The sequence below is a fragment of the Lissotriton helveticus genome, chromosome 1_1 (genome assembly GCF_964261635.1).
Source record: "Lissotriton helveticus chromosome 1_1, aLisHel1.1, whole genome shotgun sequence".
Taxonomy (NCBI): domain Eukaryota; kingdom Metazoa; phylum Chordata; class Amphibia; order Caudata; family Salamandridae; genus Lissotriton; species Lissotriton helveticus.
Window position 1 is genome coordinate 158,436,948 of NC_136057.1, and position 24,647 is coordinate 158,461,594.

General features: G+C 43.6%; 1 long non-coding RNA gene across 4 annotated transcripts in view; it reads left to right on the top strand.

The window, feature by feature from the left end:
• LOC144781326 (uncharacterized) overlaps positions 1-24,647 on the top strand; it is a 118,692-nt gene that overhangs the window by 55,407 nt on the left and 38,638 nt on the right. For all 4 annotated transcript variants that reach the window (XR_013600968.1, XR_013600975.1, XR_013600963.1 and 1 more), the window contains 2 exons: positions 18,709-18,790; positions 20,405-20,611. This is a non-coding gene — a long non-coding RNA (uncharacterized LOC144781326). The remainder of the gene's footprint in view (positions 1-18,708; positions 18,791-20,404; positions 20,612-24,647) is intronic.

Sequence of the window (24,647 nt, forward strand, 5' to 3'; positions counted from 1 at the left end):
TCTTAAGACAAACTTAAGACAAAATCCTAACTTCTGTGAATACCAAAAGTAGTAAGTTCATTCTGTGAATGCCAAAAGTAGTAAATGCATTCTGTGAATACCATAATAGTAGTAAGTTTAGGATTGAGTCTTAAGTTCATTCTGTGAATCAGGCCCTTTGAAATTAGACCTGGTATAGTGTCTCTAAAGGACGGGAAAAATAAGGAGCACGCTAGAATGTCACAGTTTGAGTACCCCTAAATAGGAATTAGGAAAAAGAACTTGACTTATAACGACAAAAATTTTGAAATAACCATGTAGCTATAGGGAAGGTAAAAATTTGAACACGCTAATAATTCAGACTAACCACTTAATTTGGCTAAAGGAAAGGTAAAGAAAAGGAACATCTATATTTTATGAACGGTATTTCATAAGTTGCTCAAAGGAAGGGTAAAAATGGAACATGCTAATAAAAGCACCTTCACAACTTTAGTATTTTGTCACAAGGGAAAGGGAAAGAAAGGAACATATGCAATTATAACTTTAGCAAGATTTCAGGGAAAAAGGTAAATGAAAAGAACGCGTGTGTTTCTCTCACAGATTTATATTTACCTAGAACGGTGTGGAGACCAACCCTGGCCACGGGTCAGTTAAGGACAGGAGAACCCCAAGGAATGCCGTCGCCAGTAGGCCAGCAGGTGCAGAATGGAAACCCAGGACAGGAAAACCAGATTAGGATCAGGACAGGACCACCAAAGTTGAGACCAGCACCCGCAGTTCAGTTGCAACGCCTGCGCTACACCTTCTCTGCAGCTATCAGTCAAAACCCCGATTGGGTTCTCGAATTTCCCCAGCAAAGTGCTTCGCCAGCACTTAAGGTTCTCAAACCCCCGATTGGGTCTGTGAGTCTGTCTGACAGAGTGCTCCGCAACACCTCTGTTTCCGATCAGCTATTGAGCGCGTTGGGTCAGTGACAGGTCAGCTATTCGGACAAGTCGGACAATTACTCTAGCTAAACATAGGCTAGTTATACTGTTTTCGGGTCAGTGTTCCATCCCCCCAAGTGCTGCAAGTGTTAGAATCCCCAATTTCGATTGGTACAAAAGGAAGGACAGGTCATCACACCACCTAGGATTTGACTTTCTCAAGCTCCTTATTTGAATTTTTAAATACGCCCATCAAATTCTAGGTTCACTTGACATATGCTTTACACACAACAATGGGGAATTTATCTTTAAATACATTGTATTTTGTTGGGTACAGTTTGCTTCTTCGACTAGGTGAGAAACTTCTTCCAGGCGCATCTTGGCTGGGACTGCCACTTGGTAAAGTTCCAAAGGTCATCGCGATGACTCAGTTTCAAGCAAAATGGAATACGGCAGGGGACAGCAGGCCATATTTCGTAATGTACCATGAAATGGAAAAGAAACAGTTTTATAACATGACACAACGAATGCACTGTATACCATGAATCTCTATATTACTCCCATTACTTTATAATAAACTATAGCATTAGAATTAATGCAGAACGAACAGCTTAGCAAAAGCAGCAATGCAAGCTTCAGGCATGTGAGAACACAAAGCAGCCATCTTAATTCTACTGCGCAAGTGCAAAGAGTTTCCCACCAGAACTGCGAGTACGTCACGTCACATGGGTATGACCGATGCATACGCAGAAGAAATTCCCGCATAGCAGCAGCTATTTTAATCTGCAAGCGTATTACCATTATTAAACACATAGGCAAGCATCACTGGGACACCCAAAATGTCAGAATAAAGGGTAAATTAATAAAACAAACAGATTGGTTAATCTAATTAGGGTTATTCGAGGTTCATGAATACAAGCAAGGCGTTACGTGTGAATCCTTGCTCCATCACAGTGCCATCAAACAGTGATTAAAGTAAGTTGTTAAGTACTGTTGAGACATCCCCCAGAGAAAGAGTTTCCTTTTTCTTCTTTTAAGACCTCCCCTTCTAAAGGCCCAAGTAAGATGGCAGAATGGTTTCTAGCAGTCTCACCCGTCTTCAGACATCCCTCCCAAATGTCCGTAGACCCAAGGAGACAGGAGGATATGGGCAGTGCCATGCCTGTGCCAACCACCTGCTCCCCAGTGCATGTTTCTTCGGACCCACAACGAGAGGGAACAGGAAGTCACAGACAGAACCAATATCAGCAGAGTGCTAGCTCTCCGCTCTCAGTGTGAGAGCGGGGAGCATAGTCTAGAGGTGGGATTGCGCATAGGTGGTGGGGTGGATGGCTGTAATAATGAAGTCCATTAGCTGAGGCATAGTTTATATACAATGATTTATTGAGCTTAGTTGCAGGTAAGTATATTTAAGGGTTCTTAGCTTAAATCTGAGGAGAGCCCCACCAGGAGCACCCTCCCTGCTGCCCCGCCCATCCTCTAACTGACACTCCAGCAACTCATAGGACCTAAACATTCCACTGCATCACCAAGCATTCAGCATTCCACTGCATCACCAAGCATTCAGCATTCCACTGCATCACCAAGCATCCAGCATTCCACTGTGTCACCATTCACAGCAACATTCCACACAGAACATTCATACTGGCCGAGCAGCAAGGACCATAGAGAGCATCAAAGAACATGGGCAGTGCCATGCCTTTGCCAACCACCTGCTCCCCAGTACAGGTGTCTTCAGACCCACACTGCAAGGGAAAAGGAAGTCACTGACTGAGTTGACATCAGCAGCGTGCCAGCTACCCGCTCCCAGTGTGAGAGCGGGGAGCATCGCTTTGAGATGGGATTGCGCATCAATGGTGGGGTGGATGGCAGGAGGCTGGTGAGGATGGGTTGCAGGAGGCCAGGTATTTTTTTTACATTTGGATATGGACTCTGGAAGGACTTTTCAGAGGATGTGTGTGGCACCGGGTATTTATTTTTTCATCCGGAGGAGAGTATATGTTGGAGGCGGTGGCAGTGGGTGGCTGGAGGCCAGGTTTCTTCTATTCATTTTTTCTATGTTATATATGGTTCCCGCATTACTCCATTGCTGTTGTTTATGTTGGAAGCAGGAACAGATGATTGTGGGGGTCATATACAATATAAAGTTATAGATAGCTAAACTTTTAATCAAGGGGAAGTTTTTTACCTTGGGCTTCTGAGAGGTATGATAGAGAAATCCAGCTATGCCCTTGTTGTCAATTGATGCAATTCAGGACCTCTCTGTGAATTACATCCATGTTGTTCACATTCACCCATCTTATAATTCTATATGTAACCCATGTTTCACCTGAGATGCCTGGAATGACTCACGATCTATCTTATCACAAACCCCTATATTCTTAAATCAGCTCACCATATGTAAACTGCTCCACAGAGGAAAAAATAGAGGATAATTGTAACCAGTCCCTTTATCTGAGTCTTTCTTTTGCATTATACCTGGTTTCCTAGCAACAACATCTTTACGCACTCGTTTTGAGATGGCAGGCATAATCACATCTTACTACATAGATTTGTATGGATGCCACAGTAAAAAAGGCTTTGTATTTTTCACTTCATTTAGCATTTTTTCATAGAAAAGGGATATTAGCTCACTGAGTCATAAGATGGGGTAACAATTCTAGCTTTGCAGAGAGAAATCGCAGACCGTGTTTAAGGGAAAGGTGTAGCCACGTGTAATACGTTATGGCTCATGCCTGTCTTGTAGGATGAGCCTGATCTTAGAGTGGGAGATTTACAACTTCTGGCACATCTCTGCAAAACAGCAAGGATGCCCCAGAACAGATGCGTCACGTAATCCCCCCTTGCGCCACCACGAATGCGTCGCATTTACAATGCGGCGCACCATGGTGCAATGAGGGGCAGATGCGTGACGCATCTTGTGGCGTACGGGCGGCGCATTGCTGAAGTTGCGTCGCAAGTGCAATGCAACTCCTGCAATGCAAAGGGACCGTCCATACTTAGGGGCTGATTCACAGAACTAACTTAAGACAAAATCTTAAACTTACTACTTTTGGTATTCACAGAAGTTAGGATTTTGTCTTAAGACAGACTTAAGACAGAATCCTAATTTAAGTCTGTCTTAAGACAAAATCCTAACTTCTGTGAATACCAAAAGTAGTAAGTTTAGGATTTTGTCTTAAGTTAGTTCTGTGAATCGGGCCCCAAATGTGGTGAGTCACTCCTTACGCCTGTGATCCAGCACCCCTATAGAAAATATGTCATAGCAACGCTACCCAATTTCACAATATTCACCATTAATCATAAAACATTCACAAGGCCCATAAACTAACGTGACATATTTTGAGCAACTGGATCATGTGACCTCATTTATAAATCCTATTCACAAATTATATTCACATTTATATACAGCCGCAGTTTAATGATTTCATCATGGTTTTTGTAAAGCTTTGCATTTAATTAAGTCACTTAGGCAAATGGATCTGCTGATGGTAATGACTATGAAATAACAAGACCAGCTTGTCTTATTTATTAACTAGTTATTCAAGGAAAGTGCATTTTATTAGAGGAATAGCAAATTAATCGGACAGTTCCAAGCAAAATCAAATAACATATTAAATGAAGAATAAACCGTTTTCCATCACCTTAGCCCTAATTTTCCTGTCTAAAACTCACATCGCCTAAAGGAATGAAGGTAAAAGTCATTTAACCCTATTGATCCTTACGTGCTCCAAAGAGTCCGTCAGCACGTCTCGCCTAGCAGGAATCGAAGAAGATGAGTAGCAAGAGCTAGAGCCCCCTCCCTCCCATGGGGACAGTTTTTATCCCTTTTCTAACTAACTAAAGTATCTTTATCGCACATTTTTTCTGAAAATCCAAACTTCCAATTGGCTGAGCCATGTCAGTCCACTATTAGGTCATGCTCTCCTGACCAAGTCCGGGGCCTCATCATAGCCCTTATTGTTCTTAGTTTCACCATCCTTTTTGCTTCCTCAAAAAGATACCTTTCCCAGGGAGAAACTTTACACTTCCTAATCTTGGCAGGCCATTCAGCATCCTGTCCTTGGCTATGACTCCAAGAACGCATCCGACTCGACCTTAATTATTTCTGCACAAAACGTTGTCAGCTCAGCAAAATACTCTTTCGTCTGCGCATGAGTGAAGGCTTCACTCTAGTCAAGTTTCATAAACTGCAGAACTGCCAGCCATTTTCTTTAGGCCCTTTGTAAAACTAATGTATAAACAAACACAAAACATCAATTAATGAAAGAAATAAAGTTTGTTTTATTACCCACCCACCTTTGCTAATTATTAACCCATTAATCTAAGTTACCTAGCCCAAGCAATAAAAGCAACAAACAGAATTGTGCAACATAAAGACGAAAAAAACATAACATGAGCACACAAAATAAGCACATGCCATTAATAAAACAGCTCCATTTTAATTTTGACAAAAACAATAGACAAGATTATTTTATTACAAGCATTTGCAACATAAAGCACATAAAGCACATATATGAGCACACATATTAGTCCCTTATGTAATGTTTTGCAATTTTAATCTAGGTTGGTTTAGTAATATTCACTCCATTCACGTTAATATAATTATTTTGTTATAGAAGTTTATCTTTGCGAGTCAAAAACAAATTTATTTTAAAATCTCGCTCCATCACCTGCTTCAAGCATCATATATATACTGTAAAGAAGAGAGAGAGACATCATAGAGGGAGAAGGGTGTGATAGGACAAGAGATGAGAATGAGAGATAGAAGAAAGATAGAGTGAGAGAAGGTAGAAAGATAGGTTTATAAAAAGATGTACAACATCTCCATTCTTTCAAAAGGATAAAACTGTTAAGTCAATACAATACAAAACGTTTGGGTTGTTTGATCACTCTCCTACTTGGTAAATTCAGGGTACGATTTGAGATACCAGTTAAATCACAATTATTGAAAGCATTAGAATCTTGTTCATCAATGTGACTTGAACTTAGAGAAAGTCTTTGAGTTCTGGAAGACGCATCATGTTCACTTACATTGGTTAAACTTTCACTGTTTTTTTAAAAAGGTGTAGAATGTGATATGGGTGAAACTAGCACTTCTTTATTAGCCTCGCTATTTTCGCATGTTGATCTTGAAGCTACATTTATATCAACAGTGTCCCAAAATTTACCATCAACATCAGAATGATCTGTTTTCATATCCTTAAGGAGAATCTCTTCCTGACCTGGCTTGAGACCAACCACACCAACGGCTAGGCGCTCGACCTCGGACCTGGGGATCTGGGTTTGAGCCTCGGTAACAACGCCAAAAACCTCCTGTGATTCAGGGCAAATCACTTAATCTCCCCGTGCCTAAAATGAAAGTGTGTCCTCATGTAACGTAACTGGTGCTATGTAAAGCGCTCTGATACCTGATTCGGTTTGGGTCTAGTTTGCGCTATATAAAACTCTAAAAAAAAAAAACCTTACCATCCAAGTAAACTGACCCTTTAGACACATCCTCAATTTTGTATGGCCTGGTGAAGATAGACTCACCTTTCTGCACTTAATAGGTTTTTTGATTATGACAAAATCATCTTTTTTGAAAAAGTTATGTTTTTTTTGTTAGATACATCATGGTAAGCCTTTGTCAAGACTTGTTTATTTACAATTTTCTGATGTACCTTCACTACAGTATCATCAATTTTAGTACTTTAAGTATTTTCTTGATGCCAATACGTAAATTTGGGTGTCAACATAGTATTACCCCCAGGTCCCTTATATCCTCGTCCCATTCATTTACATATTGGAGATGACCATCTCCACAACAGAAAAAAAAAAAGACAGAAGAATGCTGTTACACTAACCCTGCCCCTCCCACAGGGAGTATATATACCGGCCTAGCCCAGCTTTCTCCCTGTTCTTTTTTTCTGTCTTCTGACAGAAAGGGATGTGAAGCTTGCTCTTACCGCCTGTTGGCTTATGGGACATTTCGTTGGGCTGCTGGGCTGTCCTCTGTGTCCCTGAAGTCTTCCTCGTTATCTCGTCGAGCTACTGGGCTTCTCAACGTCCTGTTCCGCAGACTCCTGGCCTGCCTGGGGCTGCGTTGTGGGCAGCCAGTCCTTTGTGGCTGGGGCGCCGCTCCTACCGGGCTGTTCCGGGTTGATGGCCGCATCTTCCTGTGGCGGGGCCGGTCGGGAAGACGCACTGCTGTTGCTGTTTGGGACACCTTGGGCTGGTCTTGGTGAGGCCCCTGGTGTTCCTCGGTGAGGGTCGCAGCTGTTAGATTCGGCTTTCCTTCCTGGGCGCTGCATGGACGCCTGGGGGTGCCGGTTGCTCCTGGTTTTTCCTCTGATGCCTCGGCGCTCGTTGTTGGATGGCGTCTGGGCTGGTGATTGGGGTCAATCTTGAGTGTCGGTGGTTGACTACCCCCGTAGTGAGTACCGCATAGTGGTTTATTTTACCACTTGCTTACAGCGGCCCATGGGGAGCCTGGGTCGTGTTCCCATTTTGTCTTTCGTTTCTAGATGCTAGGTCTGGTGGCAGGGTGGACTGCTGCTTCCATTTCATGGGCCTGTGTTTGTTCCTCATGATCGGAGGTTCGACTCCTGGTGGGTCCTCTCAGCCTTGCGTCCTTCTGAGGTTGTTCACATGTGTGCCCTTGTGTTGGGTGAGGGTGATACATCTGTTGTTCAGTGCCAGGTTGTTTGGGTGGCCTTGCGCTTTGCAGTTTCCTTTGTTATACACATGTGGGTCTAACAATACTGTGTGTGCCGTGCTTGGATTCGTGGCCTTTTCTTGCCTGATGTTTTTTTCCAGGTTGCAGGGGTTCTTCTACTTTGGGTGTCCTTCTCATCCAGGCTTGCTGAGTCACTGTGGCCTGGTTGTTGTGGTCATATACTCTTTTTTCATTGGTCTGGGTTTCACTCTCTTGTGTTTGCCTGCCTGTGTTGGCTGTCTGCTGGGGGTGGGGTGTGGATCCGGATTGCCTCGTTTCCCCTCGTGCCTACTGCTGCTGTCATATATGTTTCTATGTGTATGTGTCCATCTGTGCAGCTTGTGGTCTTCTGTTGCAGTTTGGATGGACTTGGTGCAGGTGGGGGCCGTTGTTCACGCCTCTGGCTCGATGCCGCTTCCTGGGCTTTTGGTGTGTCCTGGGTTGCGTGCTTTCTGCTCTGGTACCCTGCTGCGTGTTTCTTTGGCCTTTGTCCCCTTTACTTCTGCGTCTCTTTGCGACAACCCTCACTGTGTGGGTCTGTTGGGTATGGTGGTGTCCATTCTGCCTTATGGTCTTGTTTTCCAGTATGTGTCCTGCGCTACGTTTTGGTGTCACGCGTTGGTACCTCTCCTGGTTTTTGTGTGCCTCTGTCCTGTTGTTTTGGTGCTGGTTTGTTACCAGCTGGCGGTCCCTGTCGGGGTGTTTGTATATGCTCATTGGGTGTGCCTTGGCTTGGCCGGTCTGGTTCTCGGGGTTCCTGACTGTTCCTTCTTTGCCTCGCTGTTCCCGTGATGGACTGTTTTCTTGTGCTTTGCTCGGGCCCTGGCGTCTGGTCCTGTTTCATGTGTGGTTCCACTCCGCGGCTTCTGTTGCTGTGTGGGTCCCCTGCTGCCCCCTGTGGGTGCTCCTGGTTTGGGTCCTGTACAGCCTGGGGTGGCTGGGTTTGACCATGTTGCCTCCTGGATGCACGGAGACTTTCTCTTCCTTCCTTGTGTTGGTTCCGGCTTTGTGTGGCGTGGGTGGCTTGTCCTCTGCCTTTGGGCTGTTCGTGTGGCCTGGCTGGGTGGTGCTGTGTTCAGTGGCTTGCCACTTCCATGATGGGTTCGGCTGTCTTTGTTGCTCTGGCACTTTCTTTGCGCTGTTCCTTGCTTCTGTGGTTTTCTTGGCTTGGTCCTTGTGTTACCGGCTGCTGCTCTTCGCTGGATTCTCAGGAGTTGCCCTTGCAGTTCTGTCTCCTGTGCATGCCTTTTGCCTTTGGTTTCCTTCAGTGGGTCCTGTTCGTGCCCTTCGCCTCTGGTCTGGCTTTATCTGGCTCCTGGTTCTTTCAGTGGTGCTGCTCGGTCTGTGGTTTCTCCTGCTGCGGCTCCGTGTCTGTTGGATACTCTGTCTATTGCATGTGTCCTCCTGTTTCACGGCTGGTTCTGGTGTTCAGCCCCTGCTCCGTTTGGGTTGCCTTCTCGCTCAGTGCACTTCCTGCGGTGGTTGTGTCTTTGGGGCTGGGTGGGCCATGCTTTGTGCCTGGCTGGTTTTCCGGGTGCTGTTGGCCTCTGCTGTGTTTCTGCTGTCCTGCGGTGTTCTTCTCAACCTTCGTTCTCTGGGGGGGCGAGTTGTCCGTGCCTGGTCCTGTTTCTTTATCCGGGTTTGGGCCTCTGTTTTTTTCCCCGTGGTCCTCTTGTTGTTCCGGGAGGCGTTTTCCGGTCGCTCCTGGTCTACGGGCTTGCTGCTGCCGCTGCTTTGTCTCCGGCGGTGCCTCCTTGTGGTCCCTGGTTGCCTTTGGTCTTTCCTCCCTGTTGGCACTTGGGTGCCTGGTTGCGTCCTGGTGGGGTATCCTCCTGGATGTGCTGGTGCTGACTTCTCGGGGTTGCCCGGCTGCTCGCTTGCGCTGATCCCTCTGCGGTCGGGTTCTGGTCCTTGCGTGTGTGGGGTGTTCCTGCTGTTGTGGCCTCTTGGCTCCAGCTGGGCCTGTTCTGGGCTGTCTCCCACTACTGTCTTTCCTGCTTGCCTGCTGCCTCTGGTTGTGTCGGTCGGGTGGCGTGCCTGGATGCTGGTCCCCTGGTTCTCTGGAGGTCTGTGGCTAGTTTTGAGGGGGTCTGGTGGCTTGTTGCATTGCTTCCTTGCCTGAGTCTTCTTTCGTCTGTTCCCTGTGGTTCATCTGGGTTGGACCTGGTTCGTATCTGGTTGTGGGGACCCCCGGGTGCTGGGGGCTTCCTTTGGGTGGCTGTCTTTTCCGGCTTCGCTTGTGGTGCTATCCTGGGGGCTGCTTGCTCTTTGCCTTCTGGTTTTGTCCTTGTGGCTGCTGGCGGTTCTTCTCCTCTGTGGACTCTTCTGGTCTCGGTTCCACTTGGGGGTGCTGAGGCCTGATGTCTCCCGTGTTCTAGGCCCTTGCTGTTCCAGGTCTTTGTGCGATTGCCTTATTGGTTGTGGTCGTGCTCGCTCCGCATGCAGGGGCTCTCTGCGCCCTTCCGGCCTTTGCTTGGATGTGCTCTGTTGGGGTCCTCTCCTCTATGACTTTCCACAAGTGTGCTTTGGAGCTTTGGGTCCTTCTGGTCGGGCTATTTGCTTAACTTTGGCTCTGGCTTCTCGCCTGCGTGTGTTTTGTTGCACTTTCTGCAATGGGGTTCCTCCCCTGCTTCTGCCTTCCCCTGATGTGTGCTGTGCCTCGGGGTTTGGTTCGCCTGTTCTTCTTCCACTCTGTCTTCTGTTGCCTCTGTGGCCGGGCTAGTTTTGGGAGTCCTTCCCCTCAAGGGTTGGTGTTTCCTAGCTGTGGTGTGTGGACCTATCCGGGTCCTTTCAGTCCCATGGGAGCTTCGGTTGTTGGGCTCGGGTCTTTGCTGGCCTGTTTGTTGTTGGTTTTGCCTTCTGCCTGGTCTGTTTGGGTTCCTCTCTGCCTGGCTTGTTCTTTCGGTGGTCGTTGGTTGGGTTTGTCTGCTGCTGCTGCAGTTGGCTACCTTGTGGTTCCCTTGTTCTTGTCTTGGGTTCTCTGGATCATTTGATCGACCACCTGTTGAGTTTGGGACCTGTTGCGCCTCTTCTCGGGTGGTCGGTGTGTGCTTGTCCGGTCAGTGGCTTCCTGCTCCTGTCTCCCCGGCTTTGCTGTTGGGGTGTTCTGCTGGGGCTGTGTTCTTTAGGCCGTGCACTCCTTCCTGTTCCCCTTTCTCTTTCTTTCCCCGGTGCCTTGACTTTCCATCTTGCCATGTCCCTGGGCTCTTTCGCCTTCCTGGCTGGGAGCTGGTCGACTGTCGTTGCTCTTCTGTGGGGTTTCGGTGGCTGTTGTCCTCTGGGCTCGCTAGTGCTGGGTCGTGATGGTTGCTACAAGGGGGTGGGGGGATTGGCCTGGCCGTTTGCTTCGCTCCTCTTCTGGTTTGGTCCTACCCTTGGTAGGCTGTTGTGTGTCAATTTAGATACCATATATAGGTTTACCGATTTACGCCCTTATATAGGCACAATTCACATTGCCCTTATTTAGGCATAGAAATCCAACCCTTATTTAGGCATTATCCAGGCTAAGCAAATACAGGCATGGCCACCTACATCCATCCATCCATCCACGTCACAATGAGTTCTTGGAAAACCAGACTCTTAAGCCTTTAGGACTTCCTCTTGCTTGGATTATTGATTTCTCCAAGAACTCATTTATTATGCATGAACATCTATTCCTTAGGGGTTCATTCATGACATTCCTCTGCTCGACTTTTACGTCAATACTGGCATGCCTAAACACCTTCAAGGTATAAATATACCCTCACTTGCCATGGCAAGTCACAGCTGCATACTTGCACGGCTCGCCACGGCAAGTTCAGAAGGAAGTCACAGCAAAGAATCCAGTTCCAATGTTTCTGACTCCCCTTGCGGGGTGTTAGAGATCGCGACCCGGAAAGAGATTCCAACCTCTCTCATTCTAAGGTATGGAGCAGACTAGAACCTAGACAGACTTTTGGCAAATCTTGGCAACACCAATCTAAACTATATCCCAGCTAGACCATAGAAAAACGGAACCTACTTCTTACCTCGTACTACACTTAGGTTAGGTACACTGGGGTAGAACTAGCTAGAAGCACCAGATGAGTATTCGCATTTTAGCCTGTGTTATTTATGTATGTATTTTGAACATATGTCATAGCTACAAACCATGCTATTGCAGTATTATTTTATCTTACTGCTAACGCTGTCCATATTATACTTCACATTCTGTCTTACAATTGTAGCTGTTCATATCTCTTGCACGAGAAATAAGACTGTTCAATAAACCCTTTTTATTAAAATGCCTGTCTACCTATTTCTGTGTTAACTCTGTAGAAACGAAGCAGGCACGATTGACTGAGTGAAACTGTTATCTATTGTTTCCACGATTCTGAGACTGTTCCGATTATAAGGGAAACAAGGTTGTCCTTCTTATGCGGTTGTCAGACACTAATCCCATGTTGTTTATTTGAGAAGTTTCGAGTGACCTCTGAGTTAGCTGGCACACACAAGTAATTAAGTTTAATGTGCTTGATAGAGGCATACTGACCTCAGTCCTATGCCACAACTATAGTGTATAATATTCCAATGCGCAGAGATATAGGAACTAAACTACAGGGCTTCTGTGGCCTTTTCTTGGGGTTCCCTTTCCGCTGCCTGTTTTCGGCTGGCGTGGGTTGTCTGTGCCCTGGTCTGGTTCCTGTTGCCCGGTTTTGGCTTGGTGGCGTGTTGTCCTTGGTCTTCTTCTTTGGGTGGCCTCGGTGGGTTATTGTGTCCATTCTCTCTGCTTCCTTTGTTGGCTGTGGGGCCTGCTGTGGGCTGGTTTGTCCTCTGTGGTTGTCAGCCTCCTCGCCTGGCTGGTCTCATGTTGTTTTGTTAGGTGCACTCTTGCTTTGGTGGGCTCCCTCTTGTCTGGGTGCTCTGCCTGGGAGTTTTTGCGGTTCTTCCTTTTTGGCTTTCCTTTGGTGGCTGCCTTGGTGAGGTTTCCTGGGTTGGCTTCTGTGTTTTTTTGGGAAGGCGGGATTTTCTGGTTTGGTATTCGCCAATAAGTAAATGAATGGGACAAGGACGTAAGGGACCTGGGGGTAATTCTCTTCATTACTCCGGGTCCCGTTGTCCTCGTCCCATTCATACGACTGCCCTCCCTCCTGGATGGCCTGCCTTCCTGTTGGGGGCTTGGTGGTTCAGGGAGTGGCAGGGTTAGTGTAACAGCAGTCTACCATGTTTTTTTCTGTTGTGGAGATGGTCATCTCCAATATGTAAATGAATGGGACGAGGACAACAGGACCCGCAGTAATGAAGATTACCGGTAAGTAATAGAGCATTACTTTTCCTTCCCCTCATGAGGAAAAATGGTGTGTCTCCTGTAATTTTATCCACTGTGTTGTTGTAACTAAAAACTTTTTCTTGAATATTTTTTTTAACTGGTAAATGTGACGCAATAGCTAGTTGAACATCCTCTTTAAGAAATCTATTAACACGTTCTACTTGACCATCTGAGGAGGTGCTGTACAACTGTGTTTTTCTTGCTTAATGCCTAACATCTTTAAGTAATTGCACATTTTGGATGAGACTAATTGGGTACCATTATCTGATACTAACATTTTTGGTTGTCCTTCGATAGCAAAAGTTCTGTTGAAACATTCAATTACAATATCTGTTGGTATATTAGGTACAAATTCATAGTGAATCCACTTAGAGTAATAATCGGATAACACTACAAGAAACTTACAGTTGTCTTCCAAACATTGTCCTGAAAAATCTATAGCAATTTTTGACCATGGACCCTTGGGTATTTCAAGCAATTGCATTTCATTTTTGCTAACTTTCCAATGTTTATCTACTTTCAAGCATTCTTCACAAAAATCAACATGATTATTAACATCAGAATTAAATCCTGGCCACCAATAATATTTTGTAAGAAAACTCTTTGTAGCTGAGGATCCTGGATGACCCTTATGTGCAATACCAATAAGTCTTTTCCTAAGTTTATGAGGCGGAATAAATAAATCATGTCTCGTAAGTAAACCATTTACAACAGTTAATACATCAGAAACTGGATGATAAAATGTCAAGTCATTGTCTAAATTACGGAATGGAGCCAATTTGCTAATGATAAAATCCATTACTTTTTGTAAGGTACAGTTTTTTTCAAAATTTTCAATCCATTCAGTTTCAGTCTGTTAGACACCGCCAGCCATATTAGAATGTGGGCGGGAACATGCCTTTCTGTGGCGGCATTGCTGCCACGGAAAGGCATGTGGAGTCTGCTTGTGGAGGCCCGTTGTGGGCCCCCAGGGACTCCGTGGGGGGGTGATGGGTGCACATGGGGGGGTACCATGCCTTTCAATGAACAACGTGGCAGGCACCGCGCGGTACCTGTCACGTTGGGCATTGAAACGCACAACCTGGCTCTGTGGCAATGCGGCGGGCGGTGCTCTCTGCACCGCCCACCACAAGGTTGCAGATGCTCCATGTGCCCGCCAGTGTGGCGGGCCCATACTAATCGGAAGTGAGGGACACCACACCTTCAGCGGGCGGTCTCGTTTCCCGAGGGTATGGCGGGCGGACTACTAACGGGCCCATTGTTCTCAAAGTGAACCCTTATTTAACCCTTTCGTATCATGACCACGACCAAACTCACTCTTCAGGATAGTTAAATTGAGGTCACACCAGGAAGGTCCAGAAACCAAGGTTCAGTGCCCTCAGTCAAGTACATTTTTGCAGCCTCGCCCTGGACAGCTTTAGCTGTTTCTCATAGACAGCATTGGAATAGTAACTAGACAAAATATCAAAATAAATATATAGAATGGACAGAATATCGAATCCAAAATATAGAATGGACAAAATATCGAATGGATATAATATAGTGGTTAATAATATCGAAGTGCAGGTAAGTAATATCGACTGTTAATATATCAAAGTACATAATATAGGCATTAAAAATCTATTGAATTTTTAATAATATCGGACTTTTAAAGTGTTTTGTATGTTAGTATATGTGTTAAAAGTGTATATTATGTTTGTAATATATGTTTAATTTTTTTAAAGTAATGAATTTTATGTTATTTAATTTTTGCGTAATTTAATACCGTAGCGGGTTGTGGGTTTATAGGGGAATAGGGTGGGAAGTAATTTAATTATAGTAAATTAAATATAAATTTTTAGGAATTATTAATTATGTTTAATTTAATTTTTCGTTTTAATTCTGTAGCTGGTTGTGGGTGTAAAGGGTAATAGGGTGGGAAGTAATTTAATTGTAATTAAGTAAATATTTATTTTTATTTATTGGTATTGATAATTAATTTATTGTTAATTAATTATTAATTGGTAATTCATTTTTATTAATTGATTAATTGATAATTATGTTAATTGTATTAATTTATTATTCGGAGAGGGTTGTGCGTTTATAGGGGAATAGGGTGGGACATCATTTATTTGTAATTAAGTAATTATTAAAATTATGTTTGTGTATTGATAAATAATTTGTTCTTAATTAATTACTAATTACTAATTTGTGTATTACGTATTACATTTTTGATATTGAAAATTAATTGGTTGTTAATTAATTATTAATAGGCAATTACTTTTTAATAAATACTTTTTGGGGTATTTATAATTATTAACTATTACATATTTTGAGATTGGTAATTAATTTTAATACATTTTTTATTGGTATTGATAATTAATTTATTTTTATTTAAATATTAAATCATTATTTTCCCTACTGTTGCACTCACTGGAGTGGGAATAGTAATTTTTACCCCTACGCTATCCAACGATTTCCCTACTGTTGCACTCTCTGAAGTGGGAATAGTATTTTTTACCCTCCCGCTAACCAACGCTTTCCCTACTGTTGCACTCTCTGGAGTGGGAATAGTAATTTTTACCCCTACGCTATCCAACGCTTTCTCTACTGTTGCACTCTCTGGAGTGGGAATGGTAATTTTTACCCTCCTGCTATCCAACGCATTCCCTACTGTTTCTCTCTCTGGAGTGGGAACAGTAATTTTTGCTCTCCCGCTATCCAACGCTCTCCCTACCGTTCCTCTTACTGGAGCGGGAATAGTAAATGTTACCCTCCCGCTATCCAACAGTGATGTACATTTTTTTAAAGAGATTACATATATTATTTATTAAGTTTTTTTAAATAATTTTAAGTATGTTTTACTTAATTATATTGATTATTTAATTAAGTTAATGTTATTTTTAACATATTTAACAAATTCGATATTTTTACAAACTATGGGGAATATTATCAAGGGATTTATCTTTAAAAGCCAAGAAAGCGGAGATAAAATTATCTCCCTATTACCTAGCTGTCGCTAACACCAGTTGGCAACAGCTAGTAGGAGATTAGCGACCATCTGGGGCCCCGCTTTACATGTCAGAAAAATGTATCACTAATGACATGCAAAGTGGCATGCCAAGATGTTAGCGACTGGAAACAGTCGCTAACATCGCTATCTCCTATTACCAACTTTTGGAGATATTCGCGCTAAGCGCGAATATCTCCAAAAGCTAACACCTGCCCTGAGCAGTTCTTAGCCATGTTATCCAATGGGAAGTGGATAACATGGCTAAAAGCATGTGCTCGGTAATGCATGAATATCGCTGACTTTTCAGCGATATTCATGCATTTTGGGCGATTTTTATTGCTTAGGAGATAAACCTTGATAATATCAAGGCTCCTAAGCGATAAAAATTGTCGCTACACGGCGATAAAATTATAGCCGCTAAGCCAACATAGCGATAATTATCGCTAGTTGTTGGTAATATGGCCCTATATTTTAACCAACGATATTTTGTCTTCAATATTTTTGTTCTTACCTGTTTGTAGATAGGGAGACGATATTTTGTACTTTGATATTGTGGCGTCGATATTATGTCCATTCTATATTTTGCTTGTCGATATTTTGTCAGGGGTCCCATTGGAGCGCATACTTTAATGTATTCTTGGAGTGGGCTTTGGTCTGCTCCTTGCTCATGAGTGGATGGTGTTCTTGTGTATTTCAAGTTCCTGCTTATTTCTGTGTTTGTGCCGCCCCGGGAGTATCTCAGTTTCACACTGCTGGTTGATTGGTTGAGTGGATTTTTCGGCTGCTGTCATAAGAAAACTATTTCTAATTTTTCCTGTTTTCTGGTATTTATGCTTTAGCCCTCGAGGGAAGTGCATGTTTTGCTCCTTCCTTCGTCTCTCGTTCTCTTTTTTGTCTTGTTCATCCTCTCTTTCTCTCCTTTTCTCTTTCTCTCTCTTTGTTCTGTCACAATTTTGCAAAAATCATGTCGCCTGACTGGCTTTCAAGTGATTGCGGCATGAACACAGCTTTGAAATGATGGCATCTCTTCTTTTTCATGAAATGAGAGATGGTCTCCTATAGCCTTGTCATGAACTATCTGCTGATTGGCCGCCCAGGAGCTCTTATAATGTGCTCTAGTGATTCCCAACTTCAGTGGCGTTATGAAACTTGAGGGGGACCCCCTGCAAGGTACAAGGAGGGCCCCTGCTCCAGATTCAATCAGGAGCTCTCTGGCCAGAGTACTGTGCTGATGGGGCCCCCTGCAGCTCAAGGGCCCCTTGCACCACAGGGGCTGCAGGGGCCTGTGTTATGCCACTGCCCAAATTGAGAGGTTTTATGGTAAATACCATGAATTGATGGCTTAGAAAAACCACAAGACTAATGAATACGCTCTCCTTCTAAAGGAAGTGACGGTGATAGCAGCCCAGAACTCCAAGGGATGCCCATTCCAGAATAGCTTGCACTGAGAGGTACCTCCTTCCTTTAAAGTCAGTGTAAAGAGAGGAGTTTGAGAACTGATATATCAGCAAAAGTCCCGGTACATGGGTCCCTCTCTCTGGCTGAACTGTCTACTCTTGGCTTTTAGCAAGGTGGTGAAAAGGTGCTGGGTAACCATTTCTAGGTGCTATAAGAAACTACTGAAGAGGATGGTAAGACTCCCAAACCTTGATGGGAACCACAGTTCAAATACAAAGGGCTGCATGTACGATAGTTAGGAATAGCGATTTCCTAAATGTGATTTCTTGCGAATCGCAATTAGGAAAACGCTATTCTTAATGTATTAAACCTGTGGAGTTTCATTAGCGATTCCTAGTGGGTCACAAATCAACCTACATCATGAAAAGTAATGACGTAATTTGCAATTTGCGACCCATTAGCAATAGCAGACAACACAGGGATTGTGGCCTGCTGGGGTCACCAGACCACCATGTCTGACTGCTTTTAAATAAAGTAATATAATTTTTTTTAATGAGCCTGTTTTCTTTAAAAGAACATGGGATGCATTTAAAAATGAAAAACATGAATAGTTACATTTTTTTCAGAGTAAGCAGTGGTCCCTGGGTCCACTGCCTGCTCTTAAAAAAGTTTTATAGCATCCTCAAAGGCAAAGAGGTCCCAAACCCCAAACTGCCATCTGAGAACAGGGAGTCTCAGGAATTGCCACAAGGGGAAATTGGGAATTTGGAATGAGAGAGAGAAGAAAAGTCTCTGAGAAATCTATCCAGATTTCAGGTCAGGTGCTCAATCTTTTAGGAGGGCGTGGAATCAGGAACGGATCTGTTCACCTCCTCAACTGGGGGCACCTTGGAAGGGTCTCCTATAGTTATGTCACTGAAAAAATAATGCAAACAGTAATTCCTGATATAATCTAAAACCAAGCATATCTATACCTGCAGCACCCAACCCACACTTCCCTGGATGGATCAGGAGTGTTTGCGTGTCAAGTACCTTCTTCTCTATGTGATGGCACCTCGAAATTTCTCAGGGACCTTTCTTCAAGAAGAAGGTCTCATTTCTGGCACTCAGGCTCTTGGCGAATAATCCTTAAATGTCTTGCAATCTAGTTGCTCTTAAATTAGCATCATGCTGAAGATTTATTCAGGAAAACACAGTCTATGCACCCTAAGTTCCAATTCCTTTCCTACATCACAATTAGATGCTGGGGAAAATCAAAGTCTCAGCTATGGTTTAATGCACTAATCTTTGGGTTCTGTCGAAGCTCTGTTGTTATGTGGAAGGCTATTGCTTGGCAGAACCGCTGTCGCTTTGTGAAACGCTGTCAATGTAATACCCCTTTCTTCTCTAGTCTAAATTGTTTTTTTCTTTTCATGCTTTTGTTTCTCAGGACCTGGAATGCGTGCTGAGCCAGATCAGGAGTTGGAGAGGGCTGGAGTCGCTGGGACAAAAGAGCCGGTGTGCTTCTTAAGGTAAAAGCAGGCCAAGATGGCCACCGTTCCCAAAATCTGGCGAGGATTCAAGAAGGGCGTGGCACTGACAGAAATACCAGAAATGGAGGCCTTTCCTAACCTTAATGTTGGGAGCGGGCCTGGCAAAGAGAGCAAATAAAAATAGAGAATTCATGTAGGGCCAGGGGATAACAAGGTGAACAGTGGCCCCGGGGAATGACAAGTTGACCAGTGGTCCTAGTGAACGACGGGTAGCCATGGAATGTATGGGGACTGTAAGGGGTGCCGAGTGCACACGCAAGGCGATGCACAACAACGTCTGCTGTTTCTTTAGGAAAGACAAGTTGGCCACGTTGATGTGTTCTTCATAGAAAATAATGACCTTGGCTTATAATCCATGAGGGGGCTTGATGGTGCATCATGCCATTGTGCGAGTCTCCTAAAAAGGTCTGAAGATTCAGCAGGGTCGGCATTCTCAATCTGATGGACATAGTGGGCCCGATTCACAGAATTAACTTAAGACTCAATCCTAAACTTACTACTATTTTGGTATTCACAGAATGCACTTACTACTTTTGGCATTCACAGAATGAACTTACTACTTTTGGTATTCACAGAAGTTAGGATTGTGTCTTAAGTCTGTCTTAAAAGTCTGTCTTAAGTCTGTCTTAAGTTTGTCTTAAGACAAACTTAAGACAAAATCCTAACTTTTGTGAATACCAAAAGTAGTAAATTCATTCCGTGAATGCCAAAAGTAGTAAGTGCATTCTGTGAATACCAAAATAGTAGTAAGTTTAGGATTGAGTTTTAAGTTCATTCTGTGAATCGGGCCCAGTATGAGCTTTTAGCCCAACGTCATGTTTTTTGCTCAACTATTCATTGTGTTTGTTGGTAGAGGGTTGACTTGTAACTATGCAGAAAGATCCCTAGATTGATTGGTTTCTTAAGTACTGCTCACAAGATGGTGCAGGATCTGAAGAAGTTTTCATCACTGCACCCTTCTACCACCATGTCTTGAGACCTGAGGGTTAACTAAATTTGATCACAGAATATTAGACTAAGTGGCAAGGGAAATGCAGGGTTCTATATAGGAGTGTCCCATAATGTGTTTGAAGCCTGCATCTTCGAGGCATATATAATGTCTTTGACCTGAGTAATGTCTAGATTTTATGCGTCTGGACCTTGGCAGGCATGTATAGAACAAAGGCAATAATCCTTGGAAAATCCAGAAGACATTGGTGCGATTGGAATATCGAAGCATATTTATAAAGATCACTAAACTTGTTTGTTGATTTACATGAGCTGTTCCCAACTTGGATATATATTATTAACAAGACGTCACGTGATTCTTGGCTTTCAAGATTTCACATTCGTGGATTGCTTTGCTAATCTTCGTGATCTGATTCACAACCCTGATGAAGTCTATCTATTGTACGAAACGCTTTGGCTGGGCTTTATGCTTTTGATTGGAAATGAAAATAAAGATTATATGAAGAAAATAAATTTCAAGACTCCCCGCACTTTAATTTTGTTTCAAATCTCATGAATTTGATATTGTTTATAATCTATAAATGTACTATATTTGATTATATGCTCCTTTCCATTATTTCTTTATTCCATCCATATTTGGGCTAGGTTCTTCTTGGATGGAGCGATCCTACACTGGTGGCCTATTGATCACAGCTGACGCCTCACCACCTTCGATGGCCCCTCGCTCAAAGAACACCAGACTATCCTGCTGTCAAACGACAAAACAAAGCTCAGCTGTCTGTAGCTAAGACCTGAAGCTGGACAGAGAAAATAATGACGCTTCTTCCTTCTCTTTTTGGTATTTTGTGTCTGGTGAGTATTATAAAGCCCAAAGGAGCAAGATCGAAAGCATTAAGTTATTGTTTGAGAGAGCAAAGTTTAAAATGATTGTAAAACATTTGTATTGAGCACCCAACAGTCCAGCAGTACAGTTCAATATAAGCCTAACACCTGCAGGAAAAGATATTTTTTTAAAGATGTTACTTAACAAAGATATATGGGGCATATTAGCAAGGGCTTAATCACCGCTTTAGCGGCACTTTTTTCTGCCAAAGCAGCGATTTTTTATCGCCCTATCAGCAAGCTATCGCTAACAGGCGTTAGCGACAGCTTTCTGGCGATAGCGGACGGTTTTCCTATCTCCTTGCATGCCAGTGATCATTTTCGCTAAAGACATGCAAGGTAGGCGTTCCCAACTAGAAGCGACTGAAAACAGTCGCTAACATAACTTCCCCCTATTAGCAACGCGGGCGAAGCGATAAAAAAAGTTGCGCTAAGCTAGATTATCAGTAGTATTTAACACCTGCTGAAAACCTGACTTACCTGTATCCTCAATGGGAGGTGGATTTTCAGGCTAAGTCCACCATGGCGTTAATGCGTGAATATCGCTGGGTTTCCAGCGATATTCAGGCATTTCGCCGCTATCGCTGGATATTTTATCACAGTGGAGATAAACGTTGCTAATAGCAAGTTATCTCCGCTAAAATATCCAGTGATAGGCGGCGATAATAACAAACGCGCTAAGCACGTTTTGCTTTGCGATAAATATCGCACGTTCTTGCTAATATCCCCCTATATTCCCCCAAGGAGGAAGCTGAGCGAATTCTTTTCAGAAATTGGTTTATGGTCTGACCCCTGACAGGGAACCATCGAGCATCCATAGATAACAGCTTGATGGAGGTCTGGATGCACAACTTGATCATGATGGAGCACAGAAATCTCTCTGTGTTGTAACGATGGATCCTGTGTGAGAATGGAGGAGAGCTGAGTCCCTGTGGCACATGCAGAATAGAGACATTTAACTTTCGCACTCACTTCCAGGTCTCTCTTGTCGCGGACACATGATCTTACCTGCTGCCATGTGACCCACTGCATCCCTGTCCTATTTAAAGGTGGCCACATGTTCCTAGGTTGCTAGAAGTATGTCCCAGGAGCAAGCTGCTTGCATAGTCCATACATGAGTTAAAATAGAGCTGATCTTTTGGTTTGAGGCTGATGAAACAAATGTTATTTGCAACAAAAAAAATCTGAGGTAAGAAGGATAAAGGGGCATATTACAAAGCAATAGCGATAATTATCGCTATTGCTTGGTTAGAGACAAAAAATTACCGCTGAGCTGCGCCGATTTTTATCGCAAATAAACCTTGGTATTACCAAGGTTTCTCACAAATGCGATAAAAATCGGCCGCAATGCATGAATATCGCTGAAAAGTCAGCGATATTCATGCATTACCGAGCTAATGCTCTTAGCCATGTTATCCACCTCCCATTGGATAACATGGCTAAGAACTGCTCAGGGCAGGTGTTAGCTTTTGGAGATATTCGCGCTTAGCGCGAATATCTCCATAAGTTGGTAATAGGAGATAGCGTTGTTAGCGACTGTTTCCAGTCGTTAACATCTTGGCACGCCCACTTTGCATGTCATTAGTGATAAATATCTCTGACATGCAAAGTGGGGCCCAAGATGGTTGCTATCTCCTACTAGCTGTCGCTGACTGGTGTTAGCGACAGCTAGGTAATAGGGAGATAATTTTATCTCCGCTTTCTTGGCTTTTAAAGCCAATAAAGCGGAGATAAACCCCCTTGATAATATGCCCCAAAATGTCATCAAAAATCATCCATTTTTTTCACTTTATTCGCTAGTTCATTTTTTATACAAATGGAGAACAAGGCATTGAGAAAATGTCCTTTGCCAAGCAGAGACCTCGATAGTCTGACCAACATTTCCCCTGCATTGCGCTGAACCCTGTGTTCTCTCATCCACCCCCCAAGGTCTCCCAATCATCTCAGCAGCTGCATGTATGGACTCTGAGGCTCATTCATCCTCAGCAACCAATGTGTGTCTTCAGCAGTCAACAAGCGGTGGCCTGAGCCACTGGGATACCAGGGCGTTTCCTGGGATGCTGGCGCAGGGGAGGCTGCTTTCATGTCTGGAAGGGCTGCCTGACCACCCTGAAAGCAGCCCTGTGGATTGGGCACTCTTTCAGCCTTCTGCGCCACCTTCCTGTAGCTCTTATTCTCCCAAAACAGTTCACCTGTAGCTTGAAAGAGGGCCTGCCCTATTACAGAAGCTCTGATGCTACGACAGAAAAGAACAGGGGTAGACATACCAATGCATATAACTGCCCTCATCTCTTTCTCCCTTCTGCACTCTTGCACAGGTGTGCCCTATGCTCTTTGTACCCTGATCTGTGGAGGATCTAAGTCAGAACTTCCCATGTTCAGTGACAGAGAAGCAAAGAAAGTGGTAAGGGTAAGAGACAAGGTGAGGAATGAAGGTAAAAGGGATAGAGAAGAAAAGTGAGAAAGAAAGGAGAAAAGGTTAAAATAAAAAAGAGATGATAAGAACCGGGCTACCAAATGGAGACTGCAAACTACACCAAGGCAAGGAAACTGCAGAAAAATGAAAATGGCTGAGAGAGGGAATAATATATAGCATGCAGAGCACAGATGACAATATTAGACAAATGGGACAGAATATAATCGAGTAAGAAAGTATTGAAAAAAGAGAAATTAGCAAACATCAAAAAGAGAAAATGCATAAAAAGCAGTGCCTGTAAATGAAATGTACCTGAACTTGAAAATAGACGCAGCAGAAAAAATGAAGGAAAGAAAACACTAACAGAAGCATAGGGAGTCAGATATCACATGAGATTACTGTACCTGCTGCGGTGCCCTATGTGTACTTCGTGGGGCTAAACCTTGTGAGATAGTTCAGTGGGTTAATACACAAGCTGCCGAGATCTGAAGCCTTTGGGTCACACGTTCTAATTCCAGACAGAAAAATGTGTACCTGCTCCTACCGTACTGACTGTTTTCCTATTATGGAAGATCAGTGGATAAGTGCATCTATCACAGAGGCTTTTAAATGTAATGGTACAGACATGTGAATCAATGCACCTACTGCTGAGGAGTATAGGTGTAACATGTATGTCAGTGGTTACATACCTGGGCTCTGTACAAAGGAATTTTACAGTTGTAAACCCTGTGATTCGTATAATGAAAGGGCCTGCAACTGTAAAATCATATTCTGTAATGTACGAACACCATCTTCCAAGTCGGAAAACATTTTCAGACCTCATTGACTCATACCTAAACCCCAGGTCCCCATAACTGCGTTGTGGGGACTGGCCTCAGGGTCCACTTCTACATAATGAGGCAGTGTGGATACTGGCCTGGGGTGGTGTTTTATAAACTGGGGCATCACAGGCAGTATCCTCGCAGTGCTTTAGACATAAAATGTAAGGATGGACATAGTTGGCGGAACGCTACTACGCAGAACTCAATGAAAACGAACAAAAACTCTGTCAAATTGGCAACTTCAGAGACCTCAAATATTTTTGGTAAAATAACAAGTATTTATGCTTTTATATGGCAACATGCATATAGACATTTCACAAAATAGAAAGTATTAATATAGTAAGCAGCGAGAGAGGTGATGATTTTGGGATCCTCCTTAACCTAGGGAGAGAACCGAGCAGATGCCTTGAAAACAAAGAGCACATCTTGCTGAACGATTCAGTGGTGGTCCCATCCTCTTAGGACTACCCCAAGCACAGTTATTATGGGCAGAAATACAGAAGACAAAATCCTAACTTCTGTGAATACCAAAAGTAGTAAGTTAATTCTGTGAATGCCAAAAGTAGTAAGTGCATTTTGTGAATGCCAAAAGTAGTAAGTTTAGGTTTGAGTCTTAAGTTCATTCTGTGAATCAGGCCCGTCATGTTTTATGGTTGTCAGAAGCTAATCCCTTCTTGTCTATCCAGGGAAGTTAAACTCCTCCTTGTTTATTCGAGAAAGTTTCTAGTGACCTCTGAGCTAGCTGGCAAAACTAATTAAGTCTAATATA